The 19,747-nt window shown below is 43.5% G+C and overlaps 1 protein-coding gene across 1 annotated transcript in view; it reads right to left on the reverse strand.

Moving 5' to 3' along the window:
• Positions 1-19,747, reverse strand: part of LOC132385773 (zinc finger protein 135-like) — a 901,933-nt gene that overhangs the window by 173,702 nt on the left and 708,484 nt on the right. The gene's annotated exons all lie outside the window — the stretch shown is intronic.

Consider the following 19,747-nt stretch of genomic DNA (forward strand, 5'->3'; position numbering starts at 1 on the left):
AATTTACCAAGCCCAGAAAGAAAGTCGGTATCTATCGACGCAAGCCCCAAGAAAAGCATCGATGCTGTTATAGCTCCGCCTACTTGAATATAAAGAAAGTAATCTCTGCCTCCCTCTTCCGGACATAAACCTCATTACAGTCGACATATATCTCAGTCCAGTTAACTTGAAAGGATAGTGTTTTTCCTATGAAACGAAACGACAAAACGAGGTCAGTTATTTAAAAGAGAGTTGAGGAAAAACTTCTTCTCCCAGAGAGTTGTGGAGGTGTAGAATGCACTGCCTTGGAAGACGGTGGAGGCCAATTCTCTGGATGCTTTCAAGGAGCTAGATAGATATCTGATGGATAGGGGAATGAAGGGATATGGGGACAAGGCAGTGACTGGGTATTGATAGTGAATGATCAGTCATGATCTCAGAATGGCGAGGCAGACTCGAGGGGCCGAATGGTCTACTTCTGCACCTATTGTCTATTGTCTATTGACCTTCAACTTGAAAGTAACCTTCACAGCATTAGATAAGGGAAGTAAAACACATCCAACACAATTCTTGAAATATTTGAACGAAAGAAAAGCAATCGCCATCTTTAAAGTATCCAAGCTAACTTTAAAACACAATAAAAACCAAATAATTACTTAAGAAATCTTCAATAAAGCATACAGAATAAAAAAAAACAATTAACTCATTTAAATGCTGCAAAAAGAAAAAAATGTTCCGGATAGTACAACCTTAACTACAGCCAATTACCAGTTCTCCCACTATACCTTCTGAGGTTTAAACGGTCCAAACCAGTCTTTTTCAGAAATAAAAATGAATTTGAAGCTAAAAACTTTGTGACCACCAGATCTTCTAGTCTTATCAGTGTTTACACCGCGAGACACTCAAGCCATTATAAATCATACAAACTTCAGGCTTCAGACTCGTCGTGAACGAAATATTTGCACAAAAGGAAAAACAATCGCCATCGTTGAATTATCCAGTCTTTGTTTAAAATGTAAAATAATCCAAGCAATTACTTAACTAAAAACTTTTAAAAAAGCATACAGAATTAAAAAAAGTTGGTTCATTTAAATGCTGCAGAGAAAAAAAAAACTAGATGGTTCAGAATTATCTACATTCTTTAAACAGTTCTCCCGCTATATCTTCGAAGGTTAAAACCATCCGAACCAGTCTTTGTCGAAGCTAAGAATACATTTTAAGGTAAAAAGTTCTATAACCATCAAATCTTCCAATTTCATCGCTTTACACCACGAGACAGTCAAATTATTATAAATTATTCAAACTTCAGATTCGCCATCGGACTCGTCAGACAAACCGTTAATAAAACGCAATGCTTCGGCTGGATCATCAAAAGTATGAACTCCAGAATTTTTAACAAAAAGCCTTAATTTGACAGGCTATTTTAATAATGGAAAGAGCTTTTTTTGAAAAGCTAATTTCATAGAAGAGACAAATGCAACATGTTTCTTAACAATTTATCGTGGAAAATCTTGAAAAAAAATCGAACTTCTGAATCTTGAAATTGAAATAATCTTTGATTTCTTGCAAGTTTAATAATGCTGTCCTTGTGTCTGAGACGGAGAAAACGCACAACGCCATGCCTGTTTTTACCTTCATCCAAAGATTTTAAAGCACCGGTTCTGTGAGCCGATTCAAGCTCCGGGGGTTGCGAACAAACCTCCGGAAATAAAGACTGAACCATTTTAGCAAAATAATCCAGTGTGTCGGCAGATTCTGACTTCTCTTTTAATCCAACAATTCGAATATTATTCCGACGCGATCGAGCTTCCAAATCCACGATCCGTTGTTGAGCCTTTTCCAAACGAGAAGAAAGGTCAGCCGCATTTCTAATAACATCTTTAAGATCGAGGAACAAAGAGTCAATTCTTTCGTCAAATGTCTCTTTCAGTTGAGTTATTTCAGTGCAGATACCGGTGATTCGAGATTCCAATCTCTTGATCTAAGGGGCTTCTTCCGAGAACTCGTTTAGATTTTCCGTTAGAAGGGTCGGGATTTCGTCTGGTGCTCTTCGAAATAGCCATAATTATAACTATTGTTATACAAATTTGACTGAATAGAGTTAAAAATTCAAAGTTTAAATCGGAAAAGGGAGAGATTAAAGACGGACAATAAGCAACTAAGGCTCACATGTTCGTAGCGGGAGGCGGAGTCCGGAAGGACTTTGGATTGAATTATGGAAAGGATGTTTCCCATGGTGGGAGAGATTAGGATAAAAGGGCATAGCCTCAGGAGAGAGGGGCGCCTTTTCAAAACAGACATACGGGGAATCTTTCAGACAAAGGGTGGTGAAGTTGTGGAATTTCTTGCCACATGCCGCTGCATAGCCCACGGCGTTCGGTACATTTAAGACAGACATTGAGAGTTTCTTGATTGGACATGGCATCAAAGGTTCGGGGGAGAAGGCCGGGAGCTGGGGTTGAGGAGGACGGAAAGAAAGGATCAACCATGAGTGAATGGTGGAGCAGACTCGATGGGCCGGATGGCCTAACTCTGCTTCCATGTCTTATGGCCTTATGGAAATGAGGATTGAGCAGGAGACTGCGAGACTTTGTCTGAGTTTTATATTTGGACGGTCGGTGCTGGTACGGGTGGGAACCCACAACGCCGTATTTGTAACCCTTTATTATCTAATGTTATGATAAACATATTCTCTCTGAGTCAGGTACTGAGGTGTGTGAATCACTATATGCAGATGATGGAGCTTTATGGCATAGAGGCATAAATTACAATTATTCTGTATATTGGATCCAATTAGCAGCTAATAATTTTGAACAGTCGGCAAATATATGAGAATTTAAGCTTTCAGTCGCTCCTGAACAAGTTCTGTGTTTTATAAATGTGATTAATAGGCATGCAGTTGATTTGAAATGATATGGTCGAACTCTTTAAGACGTGACAGCGGGAAGATTTCCAGGCATGTGGATGGATAATCAGCTGGCATGGAAGCGCCATATCAGAAAATAATAACATTAAATATTCTCAGTTGTCTATATGGGTATTCTGGGGAGCTACATGAATATCATTGTGGGCCATGTTCATTTGGTTAATTGGATCTATTCTTGATTATGGCTATGTGACTTGTGGATCAGCGTCATCTTCAATTTAAATGTGTTCGGAAGTGTTCTGGCGCAATAAGGCGGTCCTCTGTTTCAGACTTACTGGTTGAAATGAGCCAAGTATAATTGCGGAGATTGCAGTTGATATTAACTAACTGGATTCATTAGACGGGACAAATAAATTATCATCCTGTTGAAGTTGTGTTCGAGGACGGTTGGCAACATCAGGCGAAGAGTGTTTTCAAGTTTAGGTGGCTGGGATTTTATCACGCTGGAAAGATGGGATTGCGCAATTATGCAATATTCCCAATGTCACGTTCTTTGAAACACCATCTTGTTCGGCCTCTGACTAGCTGATTTTAGGTCACACAGTTTAATAAGTCTGAGAATTGGACAATGTCCGAAAGTCTGTTGGTTCATCATTATATTTTGGAAAACTATTATGATATATTAACTGTCGCAGAAGAATCAAAACTGAGATGTTCCTCTGGCTGTTTCTGTGCCTTAATTACAGGTAACGACAATGAAAGAACTTACTAACCATTATATCAGTATATAGTGTAGCGTTTGTTCTAGCAGTTGGTCAGATTTACTTTTGGAAACTCATTGGCCCATTTCTTATGAGTTTTATGGGCCTTCATATGGGTCTCAGCCTGCACGGAGAAGTTGAGTTACAAAAGCTGATACAATTCCAGCGGTGGAGAGAGAGATTCCACCCGGCAAATCAGAAGCTAAGGATTGAGAATTATAGCAAGACTGTTGGGATAATGAGCATAAAGGAAACGCCACTGCAGAATGCGCAACTGTTAGCTTAATCGTGGAACGGAGTAAAATTATAAGGAAAAGAATTTTAAACAAAAAAGCAGTGAAGGTTTTTTTTTGTAAGTCTCTGCACCACACCCCAGTCCAGTTAGTGGCGGGGATGCGACTTTAATTTGATCTGTCAAACACCTTTTAACCAAAACCCGCCCCATTTCGAATTATATTAGCAAATCATTCAAGGGCAAGGCGGAGAGTACTGTGATTGACATTGGATTAGGCAGCCAGTAATCGACTAGATCCCGCCGTTTTGTGGGCTGTAAGGTTGATGGGCCGCAAAGGGAATAGATGGAGATAAGCACAGACCAATGGCCGGATAGCGTTTCGGGCAGGTCTTTGACTGTCATCTGGCAGGTCCAATACGTTACTGAGTCTCCAGAACGATGCCTTGCCCCTCACAAAACACATACTATCCTAACGATCCAGAGCTGCCGGTCGATGAGACAACCTGCCAGGGAATAACAGCTGGGTGATCAGGGGGTGAATGTGAGGAGATGGAACCCTCACTGCAACCGCCTTTGGCTTGTGCTCAGGTCGCGGCTTTATTAATGAACTGAAGCACCGAGGTGACCGGATATTTCACCGCGCTGATCACCTGCTCCCTGAATTTCGACTGAGTCACCGCGTAAATAAATGTGTTCGTGCAGCAGCTGAAATCTCTCAGCAAAAACCCGACGTAGATAAAGATCCATTCAGAATCATTGAATTCGAATCCTTTTCCTGAGACCTGATAATATATGAAATTTACAACCAGTGTCATCCACAGGAGGATGAAGCTGCCGGAGAGGGTGAAGAGTAAAACCACAGACCTCCTCCTGCTCTCCATCTCCGGGTCACTGCGGTTCTCCCTCTTGCTCTGACCCTTCAGCCCCTTACGGACCCGACTGGCCATTAAAATGTGTCTGATTGTCAGAGCGTTGAGCAGCAGGATCCCAGCGAAAGGGAGGAACGGAACTAACACCGTATCGAGCCAGTCATAACCCACCCACCAGGGGTCAGTGAAATAATTGTCCTTGGTAATACAATGCCACGGTACATTGTCGATGATCATCCGGGGTTCCCATGTGAAGTATCGGGGAACGTTTTTCAGACAGAACAGTACGCCGGTTGTTGTTAGAACCACAGCCGCAGTTTTCCCGGTGCAATATTTTGTTTTCAGTTTCAGGCAGCAAATGGCGACAAACCGATCAAAGGTGAAAGTGACGGTGAACCAGACAGAACAGTCTGTGGCTGTGAACGTCAGTACATCGATAACACTGCACACAGGGGTGATGCTCAGAAAACTCTTAGGGAAGTAATAGTTTTTGATTTGCCACAAAATGACCTCGGTGACAATGGTCAGTAGATCGGCCGCTGCCATAGCCACCAGGTAGTGAGTGGTACAGGTAGAGAGACCGCACTTTCCCCGGGACAGGATCACAATCGCCACTAAATTCACTGGAGAGAGAGAGGGAGAGAAACAGACACTGGGCATTACTTGACACATTCTCCGGGAATTAACACCGGATCGAGTTGCAGCTAAGGATGTCTGTGAACGGCTGCTAATCCAGCACCAGACACGGGTCACACTATCTGTGAACTGTTTTCTTCAGTGTGGAGATAAAGCAATGTGTGGGGAATCGTCGGCGATATAAACGAGCTGAATGAACAACAACGATCGCTGCTGATCCCGATTCCAGTCGCTGATGGGGCCGGTTTCACTGACTTAACCGTGACTGACCAGGACTCTGGAAAATCAGCATCTGATGTGTCCAAGATGAGATACAGAGGGGAGAAACACACTGAAAACACTGGAAACAGTATTAGCAAACAGAGACTGAGTGGCTCAGTTAACGGATGAATTCTACACCGCAGATCAATTCGATAACACACATGGACAGATCCCTGGAAACCGGATCGGGTGATCAGACCAAATTGTTGACCAAAAGGCAGCGGGATACGATTGTGACAGACTCCACAGGGAGACGCGAAACACAGCACCTGGGGCTCTCTTTGATCAATAACTCAGAAACAGTGAACCTGACAATGTACCGCCCCTCCCCGACCCCAGTCACAACTTCTCGGAGAGCTGCCTGTCCTCAGCACTGGGACAAATCTGGACAAGGTATCATTAAAGGCAAGAACAGCGTTTGAGTCGATCCCGTGAGTTAGAGGAGAGACAGAGGTTTAGTTCACTTTGGCATTGAATAAGAAAAATCGGAAAGTGGAATTGACAGGATCGATATCTCTGACGGATATTTGTGCAATGATCAACAATTTGGAGAATTGTAAAATGATCAGGAATAGGTTCACACAGGTAACAATCAGAAAATCCAAACATTAATCCCTCTGCTCACTCACCGGGAACTCCAACAACGACAATGAACACGTACAATATTCTCTCCACTCTCATGTACACATCCAACAATGCAGACATTTTCTCTGTCGAGTGATTTGCCCCCCTCCCCGGGTTACACGCGATCTCTCGGAATGAAATGCAGACGCAGCACATGCATTGGGTTTTTAATACAATTTAGTCACTCCACAGGGACTGGTTTAAAAATAAAGATTTTCAATTATTCACAAATCGATTACATCAGACAGGTGAAATTCCCGCGGTGACGAATGGCGATTAAACTGTTCAATTAATATGAAGACCATTGGGAGATAATTTGTCCCAACGCAGGTGACTGAACCGTCCGAGTTATCTCTTCAATTAAATGTGCTTCCAGTGTAAATATGCACTTCAAAGTAACCATTTATCAGACACAAAATATTGAAATAAATTATGCCATTGTAGCTTGTGAAATTGTATTGAATCACGAACACTATGCCGGCTGGTGATAGAGTGGGATCAGCGACTTTTGAGCGAAGGTTCCCGAGTTCGAATCCAGTCGGCTCCAAAAAAACCTTTTTGTGTCTGTGTGTGGGTAGACCGACTGTCTCTGCCTGACCCAGCCGGACTATACACGTGTCTATCTCCAATTCACTTTATCCCCTTGGATTAGTCTCTTCTCATCTGTTTCCGCAAACTGCACAGTTCCAACACTTCACAAAATGGCTGCCTGAACAATAAAAAAGACAAGAACAGAGGGCATAATTCAAATTGCATTTATTAGTAATGTATGTACAAATGAAATAACTTCGAGACTTGTCGCAGCTCCAAATCAGGAGGCACCCCTACATGCACATTAGTTTGTCCCAGAGAAAGAATAATTTCAAACATTTCACAAAATGGTTGTCTCAATTTAAAACACAGCAAGAACAAAGGTCAACGTTGATTTTGCATTTATTATTAAAGTATGGATAAACGGAAAAACCTCGAGATTCAACACCCCTCCAGATGCCCCGCCTCAGCCAGGTTAGTGCTCACCCCCAAATCCGCCAACACACCCAACTCTGTGCAAATCAGTCTGCACCCACAAATTTGTGCTCACCAGAAATGCATCATTCAACCCTCAAATCAGTGTCCACCCCAAAGCATCCGGCACCAGGAAATCCTTGTGGACCCACACATTCGCTGACATACACCTAAAGCTGAGCACATCCGTCCGCACCACCAGATCCACTGACAAACCCCGAAATATGCCTGCATCCCCATTTATCTGACCAAACATTAACATGTATCATCCTGTCCTGGTGACGACGGACCTCCCAATCCCCTGCAATATTATCACAGTATGTCCCTAGAAAATCTTTTTCTCAATCTTCACCACTTTCCTCACCACGGCTTCTGCCCTTTTATACTTCATAAGGTGACTGGGACACTGATACTTCTTCACTTTCCTAAACGCCTTTTCTCAATCTCTAATCGCCTCTGCACACTCCTCAGTCCACAGTGACACAGTTTGTATTCCCATACTCTTTGTAATGGGAATCACATCCATCGCAATTTGCGATGGAATAACGTGACATAACCTTTCATTGTAAAAATACACATCTTCTTCAACATTCTGTAGCAGTTCCAGAACTACTGTGAATATTAAATCTCGTGCCCATTCAGACACAGAAGTTGAAAAACTGTTCTTTAATAAAACCATTACTATCATTCTGCAAACAATCCCTCAGTGAACTGCGTTAAAATCTCAGCAGCAGACAACTCTTCATGAGCGAGAACCAAATATACTTTCTCACAACTCAGTAAAAAGTTTTCCACAAGCTTGTAAACCATAATCTGTTTTATACAACTACCTGCTGAATCAAATATTTCTACAGCAAATCCCACATACGGTTCATTCACATTCACAACTCTACACCCTGCCTCCTTTCTTATAAAACTGACAGCACTACCTCTCTCTCAAATGTCCAATCACGCCAAACGACAATATAATCCTGCACAGAAAAACTTAACTGTGAAGATAAAATCTTTTCCTCAATAGACAAAACATCGGGAGATTCTGACAAATGTGAAACAGACTTCTTAATGTGTTGACAATGAAAAATCAGGCTGGGATAGACTAGGATGCAGATACTCCACCCCTCAGATCTTCATTTACAGCTTCCAACATGACACCGGTTGCACTGAGATACCTTTCTGCCGCTTTCACAATCATTTTATGTTTTGCCAGTAGGACGAGATGTCTGATCAGTGCAATTCACCACATCCATTATAAACATCACAAACTCAGTTGTATCCACCAGTACAGTATCTTTCCTGAGAGAACTGTGATGCGGACATATATCCACTGACCTCCTAGTCTATTCTCTGACTGGGAACACTTTATTAAGTTTAACAGTCAGAGTCAGGTTCAACATTTTGCAAGGTCTCTGCATAAGACACACCCATCTGAACTTTAACTTGTTGAACTGATCCGCCTCTATTTTCCTGAGGCAATTTAGTTGTTGTTTTCACATTCCCACCTCTCTCCATGACTGAAATTCACATTAACTACTCATCTCATTTGACCGACAGGTTCCTCTGCCGGTGACAGCAGGGACAGTGAAGGGTCTGAACTACGATAGGCCTGATGGAAATCTGCCCCAGACTCAGACACCCCTCTTCTGCTCTATCGCTATGGCGGAGTTCAGCGATACTGCTGTCGGTGGTCGTCGGCCGCGGCATCTATAGGGACGGGCGTGGCTCTCCGTCCACACCTCCGAGTGTCTGTTCCGGCGATGTTTGCCAGACCTCCCTCAGCCTCCGCCGATGCAGAGAAAATTGCGCCATCAGCCGGCAGCAGGCACTCTGGGAGTTTATGAACTACGATCCTCCACACTCCTGGTGAATCTCCTTTGGAGATCTCCTGCACAAAATATACTTTGTTTAGGATGCAACAGTTTAAGAAACATAACAGGTCAGGCACAATCTCCTGAGAGGAATACTGTCGAAGTTTCGGATGAAACCCTCCAGTTTCAGCATTGAGAGTGGCCCTTCCAGGCTGCACTGGTGTCCACCAAAATTGTCCCTTCTGCCTGCGTGTGAGCCATTTCCTCTGGGCATGAGTCAGCTTGAATAGTCTCATGGGCACAGAAGCTGAAAGTTTATTTTCCCTGCTGCAGGAGTCTTTAACTAAACCTTTCCTATCCTATACTTAATCACAATGCCTTTTAAATTTGTATCAGTACAGGACCACAAAGAAGTTAGTGTTTAGTCTCTCATCGAGCAGTAAGGTGGATTATTTACTCAGAGCCTGGTAGGATATACTGCAGATTATTGAGAGAGACAGGAAATGACATCACTAGTGACTTGACCAATATATTTGTGCTCTCTGAAGACACGAGTAAGATCTCAGAAAAGCGCTGATCGATCTTATTCTGTTATTTAAGAAGGGGGTGGATAATCCTGGACAATATAGACACGTGAGGGGGAGACACTTTTCTGAAGAAGATTCTTAGGGATTGGATGCAGAGGTCTCAAACTCCTCACACATCAACATACCCATCGTCTCCTGCAGAGTGTGATAGTCTGTTTCCCGACGGCCCTTTCGGCCGGCACCAGGACCATCCCTCCCGTCCATGTACCTGTCCAAGTGTCTCAATGGAACCTCATTTCTCCACTTCCACTGGCGTCTCATTCCACACTCACACTGCCCTCTGAGTAAAGAAGTTCCCTCACATTTTACCCTTAAACCCTTGTCATTTTACCCCGAACTTATGACCTCTTATTCAAGCCTCACCCAACCTGAGGGGGAAAAGCCTCAGCTTCGATGCGACAAAACCCTTTGAATCTTTCTCTCCTACTCGGGTCCTCACCTCCTGGAAACATCATTATGAATGTTCGCTCTAATCGTTCAAGGTTCTTGATGTTTGTTCGTGTAGATTGGAGACCCTGGTTAGATGCACGGAGCTTAGAAAAATAGAGGGCTGTCGGTAAGCCTAGACAGTTCCATTGTAAGGACAGGTTCAGCACAGCTTTGTGGGCCGAAGGACCTGCATTGTACTGTAGGATCATACTTTCTATGAACCAAACTGCACACAATACTCCAGGATTGTCCTCAAGAAAGTCCTTTACAACTTCAACATAACATTGCAATTCGTGAACTCAGTACTCTGATTCATGAAGGCCAAAGTGCCAAAGGCTCTCTTCATGACCCTGCCCTGAACTATGGAACTGTATTCCCGGATCCCTCTGCTCTCCGCAGACCACAATCCCCGACCAGTCACCGACCCTGTTGTTCCTGGCAAATCGTAACACCTCACATCGGTCCTCATTACATTCCAGCTGCAAAACCGTCAGCCCATTTATCCAGCTGCTAAACTCTTCTCCAAGTTTTGATAGTCTATCTCACTGCCACTCATGCTCTGTATCCAGGTGTCAGCTGCAAATCCAGTTTACCATATTCGCATTGAAATCCACAGTTACGTCGAGCTGAGGAGGACGATGGCGCCTAACGGCGACTCCTTGTTTGCGACTTCGGAAAGAGCTCTAGTTCTATTTTAATATCTCTATTTTCCCTCTCAGATTGCTTTTGAAGACCCCGACCTGGAATTACAAGCTGACGTTGGTTCTTGGTGGGGATGGGACCCGTTCTCGGAGTCTGATGACTGGCCGTTATTCGATATACCAAGGACGAGGGCTAAAACACCAGCGCGCCTTCAGTATTCCGGGATTTCGTGGCTCTGGCGGCGGGTGGAGTCGAGGTCGGTGCCGTTGCAGGAAATCGGTGCGTCGTGGGAGGCGGAAGATGGAAAGCAGCGAGCTGGCTGCTGGCCGTGTGCCCGGAGACCCGAGTTCCTCGGGCACAGAGCTCGGAACAAACAACACAACAGACATTTAACATCTTAAATCAGCGAGCTGTTTGTAATGTCCCCACTGTGCCGGTGAAACGGGGACACCCATTTTTTCCCTTATTAGAGAGGGAAAGAGAGAGAGAGAGAGAGAGAGAGAGAGAGAGAGGGTGGAGAGGCTGTGGTTTGTTGAATTACCGGGTGAACGTTTAGTCTTTGGGGTTGTGCAAGTCTGTGCCCCTTTTGACGCTTTGCTGCACGTTTCAATGCTGGCTGGAGGCTGCCGGTGCTTTCTTTAACTGGTGGTTCGGGGAGGGGGAAGAGATGGTTGCTTTACTACTGCTTATGCATGGGTGGGGTGAACTGGGGGGAATTTGGGGAGCTAGCATTTAACTGTCATTCATTCTATGGGGCTCTCCTCTGATTTCGTGGATGGTTGCGAAGAGAAGAATTTCAGGATGTATATTGCATACATTTCTCTTACATTAACTACACATTTGAAACATTTGATACCTTTGAAACTCTTCTATATCCTGTCCCTTAGACTGTCTGACAATAAGTTAACCGCTGGTGTCAGGCTCATCCGCCTCTACTTTCCCGGCTCATCGTCAGAGCCTTTCACAATTCGATAGGTTTCAATCGGGTCACCCCTCATTCCTCTGATTCCCAGTGAATGCTGACCGAAAGCCATCGAACCTGGAATCATGTTCGTGAACCTCGTTGAACCCTCTCCAGTTTCAGCACATTCTTCTGAACATAAGCGGTCTAAACCTGTTCACAATACTCCGTTTGAAGCCACTCCAGCACTTTATAAAGCCGATTCAGATCCTCGACTGCTCAGAGCATGAATGGATATGGAGAGCGAGGGCAGTGGCAAAAGTTTGTGTAGAGAAGTCTTTGCATCTACTAACCACAAGATCATTTGTTTCACGGTCAAAACGCATAACGTTAGGTCTGGTGTGCGCGGTGAGATTCTAACTTGGAGAAAGGTCAGTTTTAATGGAATCAGAAGTAATCTGTCAAGTGTGGATTAGGACAGGCTGCTTTCTGGCAAATGTGAACTTGGGAAGTGAGAAGCTTCAAAAAGTGTAACTTTGGGAGTAAAATTCTTATATATGTCTGACTGAATAAAAAATAAAGTTGAAAGATGTCGGCATCTATAGATCTTGAGGCCCTGGTGAAGATATAAAAGGAGGTTCCCTGCAGGTATAAGCAGGCCGGAACAAATGAGGTGCGTATGGTGTATAAAAATGGAGAGAACATAAGTTAGTGATATAGAGGGTAAAGGAAGTCATGAGGTTGGTCTAACAGACAGGGTAAGGGAGAATCCTAAGGACTTCAAAGGACAAAATTGGTCCTCTGGAAGACCAGAATGGTAAACTGTGCGTGGAACGAAAGAGACGGGAGATCTTAGATTATTATTATTTATTTTTTGCATTTGTATTTACTCGGGAACAGTCAGCAAGTTTTTAGATCTGAATCAAAGCCACATCAACTCTCTGGACCCCACAAAGGGACAAAGGGTTTTTTCTCTCTCCTGTGGTAAATTGTGCCGTAGACTTTCGCTGTACCAAAGTTGGCTCAACTGAAATACCGGCCCACATAGACATAAAAGACGGGATATCGGTCAGGACGACAGACCTTTTCGCTCATTTCCGCGCGAGTGATCGCCATGGCTTTGAGTATATAAGACTGCCGGTGCTGCAGTGCTCAATGCCCGCTCCATGACGAACGGATAAGCGAGGCTTTGGGCCTACTCCGGGCTGCCCCGGGGTTCGAATCGGATTTGGTTCTGTTTTGGTTCAATTCTGGTTCAGAATGCTCTTGTTTGCTTCATTTTTTCACATGATGCATGTTTATTCTCTTTTGATGGTCTTAAAAAAAATCATTATTTTTTAAATTGGAATCTTTTGCATTACTTCCATTGTGGCACCCTGCAAAGAAGGACATCTCTAATTTGTAAAATCTATGTATTCTTTGATAATACATGCATACTGATCTTGAAAAATACACGAAGACTTGGCCTCGGCAGTCTTTTGTAAAACTGCTGAACAATAATTGTTATCCTCTAATCCTCTGATACCTCACCCTGTCGCTATGGATGATTGAAATCTCCAGACGGGGATGGGCTATACGTATATAGAGTACTATGCAAGCATTTCAGACTGATAGAAGTCTTCTGCTGCCGAAAAAAAACAAATGCCTTAATATGTCAGAGATGGAAAACTGTGTTCCGACATAGGTCTATTGAGGAATTGAGTGTGAAGTGGCGATGAGAAGGGGGTGTTGTTTGGGAAAAGGTGAAGTGACAGTGGAGGGACTGGGAAGCACAGAGAGGCGTTCTGTAATGACGAACTAGTCAACTGATTGGAATCAAGTGCCCTTTGTTTGGTGTCTCAGGGATGGACATGACTACATTATCATCAACACCACCCTCTCTACTCTCTGATTCCTCCTCTGCCACCTGTCCCACCTACCTCCACCGACACCCCTCCCCCCAGTGTTGCTGCATCATCCCCTTTCCCAACATCGCTTTCTCCCGCCAGAGTTATAAACTCGCTCTCCAATGCGCGGATTGTCAAATACAGTCTGAGCATCCAAACTATGTAACATGTATATTACCTAATGTATGTGAATAAAACAATTTGGAATTGTGTATATGTGTGCTAATAGGCTAGTAGATGATGTGGAAAACGGTAGTGTTGTAAACAGCATAAAAGACTGGCAAAGCGTGGAGTGGAATTGTAGCTGTTAGTCCCTGAGAAACAGGAACAGAATTAGGCTCATCAAATCTGCTCCTGCTGATCCAGTGTTCATCACAGCCCCAATCTCCTGCAAATAGAAGTAAGTGTATACCCTCATCCAAATCATTTTCATTTTCCACACAATACGTCCTAATCACAGTCTTGAGGTTAGAATGAAACCTCTCCAAGTCTCCTTGCGATTCTTGATGGTATGCAAATGAGGTGATCTACTTAGCTCCCAGTTTATAAACATCTGTTAAAACAATCCAGACATAAAATTACTGCCTTGATCAGATTGTATTTCCTTAGGCAGCATAAAATAAGTAAAACTTTTAATTATAGCCTTTGTTGCAGTTATAGTTGTTATATTCCTAAGTGGTACTGCCTCTGGAAACCTAGATGCAGTGCACATGATAGTCAGCAAGTACTGACAGCCAGTTTTTGTTTTTGGTAATGGTCCTACACAATCTATAATAATTTTGGAAAACGGTTCACCGAATGTAGGAGTAACTTGATTAGGTTTACCTACAATTTAGCAAGTATGACACGTTCTGCAAAACGTCGCCACATCTTTTCTCAAACCAGGCCAGTAAAAATGTTTTAAAATCTAGTCCCCAGTTTTCCTTACCCCTTGATGTCCACCCAAGGGCACACTATGGGCTAAAGTTAAAACCTCATTTCGATAAACATTAGGAACAATTACCTGGTGAACAATATTCCATTCATTACTTGCAGGAATTGTAGGCGGTCTCCACTTCCTCATCTATACCCCTTTCTCAAAATAATATTCTGCAGGCACCTTATCAATTTCACTATCCGGTAGAGCTTGTTGTTTTAATTTGATAATCCCAGGGTCTCTACTCTGCTCGGCTATAACCTCCTTCCGAGACAGAGACAAATCTTCATGGTCAGACTTACTGCAAGAATCTTGTTCAAACAATGAAGGTAAGAAAGTTTCTGTCACATCCGCAAAACACGAAGCATGAGTTGAACAATCATGAGTAACAACCTCATTCTGCACATCAATCTTTTTATTCATAGCTCGAGTTACAACACAAGGAGGAAACTGTGTTAGAATCCATCCGTGGTTCCTCTGACTTTATTGTCAAATGCACTTCAAGGAAAAATTTATCCACCTGCCAAGTTATTTCCTAACAATAAAGAAATATCATTCACAGGCACTCTAGGTTGTAGTCCTACTTTAACAAGTCTTGTGACTAACCCTGACTTTAACTTACTCTATGCAAATATACAGGCATAAGGGCACTCCCAACACCTCGTGTATAATTTACCTCACTAGTATCAGATTCATCATTAAACTTTAACATGCTGTCTAACATCAGCGATTGAGAAGCTCCAGTATCCTTAAAGATTTTTATTGCCACAGGAGCAGATACTTCTTTCAAGGATACAAATCCTTCAGTTATAAAATGATCAGATCCCTTCTTAACTTGGTCAGACTCTAACAAAGCTTCATTTGTGTTTATGAAACCTGTGGATTTACAAGTGTTTCAGTATGTTCCACACAAGCAACTGGGACTGTTTCCTTCTTCTTCTTTTTCAATCGGAAACAGTTAGCTCTGACGTGACCAGGTACTTACAATAATTACAAATGGCACCAAACTGTCTTTCCTTCACAGGATTACCTTCCTCCTTACCTTTCTCACTAACTTGTGATTTAATTTCTGGTTTAACTTAATTCTCTGTATTATTTTGTCTTTTAAAAGTTCTGCCCTGAGGAAATTTATTCATATGGGATAAAGCATACTCATCAGCTAATTTAGCTGCAATGTAGCAATGTCTCTCTCATTTAAGTATGTATTTACTTCATCAGGGATCCTCCTTTTAAATTCCTCCATTAAAATCAGCTCTTTCAATTTATTATAGTCCCCATTTACATTTTTAGTGGAAACCCATCACTGAAAACGCACAGCTCTATCCTGGGAAAATTCCACATTAGTTTTTTTTCACAGATTTCATCAAATTTATGAATCTTTCTCTGTATGCTTCCGGAAAAAGCCCATACGCCTTTAATATGTCCAGTTTCACAGTATCATGATCAAGTGCTTGCTCAGCAGTTAAAGCTGTATAAACTTGTTGTGCTTTGCCTTTAATTACACTCTGTAACAACACGGGCTATTTCTCATTCGGCCACTCTGAAATAAAAGCAACAGTTTCGAAATGTTGAAAATATTTCTCTACTACTGTTTCATTAAAAGAAGGGACGAATTTAATTTCCTGACTAACAACAAACGTTTTTCTAGAACTAGAAGATTCATTTTCGGACCTTAATTCCACCACCGCAAGTTCAAATTCTGTCTTTTTATTTTCAACTTCTAATCGACGTAGTTCCAAATTAGCTTCCAATTGTTTCTGATTTAACTCAGCTTATGGTTCCAATTCTAACTGGCTCGCTGCTTTACTTGCAGGGAACTAATCTAAAATCGTTTCATTAAACACATCCAAATCTACACAGTGTTCCGCGATTTTCCTCCGAATTACAGGCTTTGTTGTAAATTTCGAAATATCTTTAATTTCCAACCTGCTAGCAATTTCAAATACACCATTTCTTTTTGGCCTTCGCTAACAACTCTGGGTCTGGCGATGCCAGGAAGTCATCAATATTCATTGTTGCCGAATACCGCTCACAAGCCAATCCAACAAAAGAATCGGGTATTCCCTTTTCCCAAAACATCGAGATACTGTATGTTACTGAAAAGGGGTTTGCTAATGGTCGCGGATGAGGCTGTCTCGCCGGATTTGGGGTTACACATGAATCTGTGGTGCATGCGGATGTGGATATTGTAGAGAGAGTGCAGAGCAGATTTACAACGATGTTGCCAGCATTGGCGCAGTACTCTATAAGAAAAGATTGTTTCAACGAAGCTTTGTCTCTTTGGAGCGACGGAGTTTGAGAGGTGACCTAATAGAGGTTTATAGGATAAAGAGCGTCATTGAATGCATGTATAGTCAGAGGCTTCTTCCCAGGCTGAAATGGCTGACACGAGATGCATAGTTTTAAGGTGATTGGAAATAGGTACCGAGAGAATGTCAAGGGGATGTATTTCTCAACAGCGTGGTCGCTGTGCGGAATACACTGCCGACGGCGGCAGTGGAAGCGAGTACAATAGTGTATTTTGGAATCCAGAGCCTTAAGTATGGAGACCCAAAATGTATTTGTGCCTGACAGATTTTGGGCTCAGCAACTTGATTCAATTTGTTGACTCGTTGATAAGACAGACTGATGAGGGCACAACGAGATGGTATACGGTTAAAGGCAAGATTAATAATAGAGTTGCTGAGCATAGAGTTCTTGGGATCAATAGTCATATCTCCCTGAGAGGGTCGATACAGTTCGATAAGGTGACGATGAAGACTAATGGAATGCTTCGTCGAGGCATTGAGTTGAAAAGTTAGGGGATTACGCTGCAAGTTTATAACTTGCTGGTTAGGCCAGAATTGGAGTACTGCATAGAGCTGCGGTCGCCCCACTATAAAAAGGATGTTTTGGGGAGAGTGGAGAAGAGATTTGCAAGGTCACTGGCTGGTTTAGCGGGCATATCACTAGAGTCTGGACAGACATAATTTCTTTCGCCTGGATCGTTGGCGGCTGAGGGGAGATCTGATCGTGGTTTCAAGGATTATGAAAAGCATGGATAGAGTGGACAGAGTACACCTGATTCTCAGTGTTGAAGTATTTTCTGCTCTTCTCTCTCTCCCTCACATACTCTCTGACACACACGGACAATATTTCTCGTTATCCTCTTGAGAGCCACATGCCTGCTGCTCCCAATATGCATGTCAATGGAACAACAGTCCGGGAGAAATAGCTTGGAGACGAGACAGTGAACGTGACGATCTGGCGCCCGGGCTAGATCCATTGAAGCTGTATCTGGGTTGCGCTCAGGGCGCGTCTTTATTAATCAACTGAAGCAAAAAGATGACGGGGTATTTCACCGCTCTGATGACCTGTTCTCTAAATTTCGACCGAGTCACTGCGTAAATAAATGTGTTCGTGCACAAGCTGAAATTCCTCAACAAAACGCCGACCTCATGAAATATCCATTCGGAATCACGGAAATTGAAACCATTTCCTCTGACCTGATAATATATGAAATTCACAACGCAGGTCATCCACAGGAGGATGAAGCTGCCAGAGAGGGTGAAGAGTAAAATCACAGACCTCCTCCTGCTCTCCATCTCCGGGTCGCTGCGGTTTTCCCCCTTGCTCTGACCCTTCAGCCCCTTACGGAGTCGACTGGCCACTAAACTGTGTCTGACTGTCAGAGCGTTGAGCAGGAGGATCATAACGAAAGGGAGGAACGGAATTAAAACCGTATCGAGCCAAGCATACCCTACCCACCTGGGGTCAGTGAAATAATTGCTCTTAAGTTTACAAAGCCACGGTACATTGTCAATAATCGCTCTGGGTTTCCAGATAAAGAAGCGGGGAACGTTGTTCAGACTAGATAATACGCCGGTTGTTGTTAGAAACACAGCCGCAGTTTTGCCGGTGCAAAATTTTGTTTTCAGCTTCTGACAGCAAATGACGACAAGCCGATCAAAGGTGAAAGTGACGGTGAACCAGACAGAACAGTAGGTGACGACGAACCTCAGTGTCTCGATAGCACTGCACACGGGAGTGATGCTCAGAAACTTCGACAGAAGGTAATTTTTCTTTATCCGATACAAAATGACTTCGAAGACAATAGTCAGTAGATCCGCCGCTGCCATGGCCACCAGGTAGCGAGTGGTGCAGGTGGAGAGGCCGCACTTTCCCCGGGACAGGATCACAATCGCCACTGCATTCACTGGGGAGAGAGAGAGAGAGAGAGAGAGAGAGAGAGAGAGAGAGAGAGAGAGAGAGAGAGAGAGAGAGAGAGAGAGAGAGAGAGAGAGAGAGAGAGAGAGAGAGAGAGAGAGAGAGAGAGAGAGAGAGAGAGAGAGGGGGGGGGGGCGGTGGGGGAGAGATTGCAGACATTACTGAACTCATATACTCTGGCAATTAGCATCATCAGTTTTCAGCCAAAGATCAGGAGTACGAGAGTGCGTAAGCGGCTGCTGACGTCCCTTCACCGTGGAGATAAAATGATGTGTGACAAGTCACCGAAGTTAAAACGGTGCAAATCCGATTCCGGTCGCTGACGCAGATTTATCCGTGCCTGACTAGGCCTCTATAAACAGGGCTGAGGAGGGATCCGGAAAGAAGCAACGCTCACAAAGTACTGGAGGACTCAGCAGCTCAAGAAGCATTTCTCCAAGTGAACCGGCACTGAACGTTTCGAGGCGAGACTCATCGTCATGGCGAAGCCTTTCAACTTAGTAACGAAAGGCGGAGTGCCCCCGTTAACGGACTCATTCCAGAGCGAAGTTCAATTCGATAACACAGGGCACCAAGTCTGTGGACCGTGCTACAGATGATCAAACCCTATTATTGACCAACAGGCAGTGGAATGCTGCTGGGAGAGACAAAACAGTGAAACATGAAGCACTAGATTAGGTGTTCAATCTGATGAATAACTCAGTGAACATCACGATATAAAACCATCCCGGCAAAAACCCGGAATCATTCCCATTAAAGTCTTTCCAGTCAGACCTTCCCTGAGAGCTGCCTGTCTCCACCACTGATACCACTTCGGAACAGCGGCTCAGTAAATACAAGGACAACGTTCGAGACGATCCCTTGTGGCAGAAGACAGACAGACATCTTTTCTCGCTTGTGATTACACATGAAAACTCAGCATGTAGAAATGACAGAACTGATATCTCTGACGGATATGTGTCCAATGATCGTACACGTCATCAAGCCGGAAGCTTGTAAAATGATCATAAACAGTTCACAAAGGTTAACAGTCAGAAATACCGAACGCGAAGGCGGCGCACTCACCAGGAACTCCAATGACGGCAATGAACATATACAATATTTTCTGTACAATCCTGTAACTATCCAACATGGAAGGC

The sequence above is a fragment of the Hypanus sabinus genome (genome assembly GCF_030144855.1).
Source record: "Hypanus sabinus isolate sHypSab1 chromosome X2 unlocalized genomic scaffold, sHypSab1.hap1 SUPER_X2_unloc_2, whole genome shotgun sequence".
In the NCBI taxonomy this organism is placed as follows: Eukaryota; Metazoa; Chordata; class Chondrichthyes; order Myliobatiformes; family Dasyatidae; genus Hypanus; species Hypanus sabinus.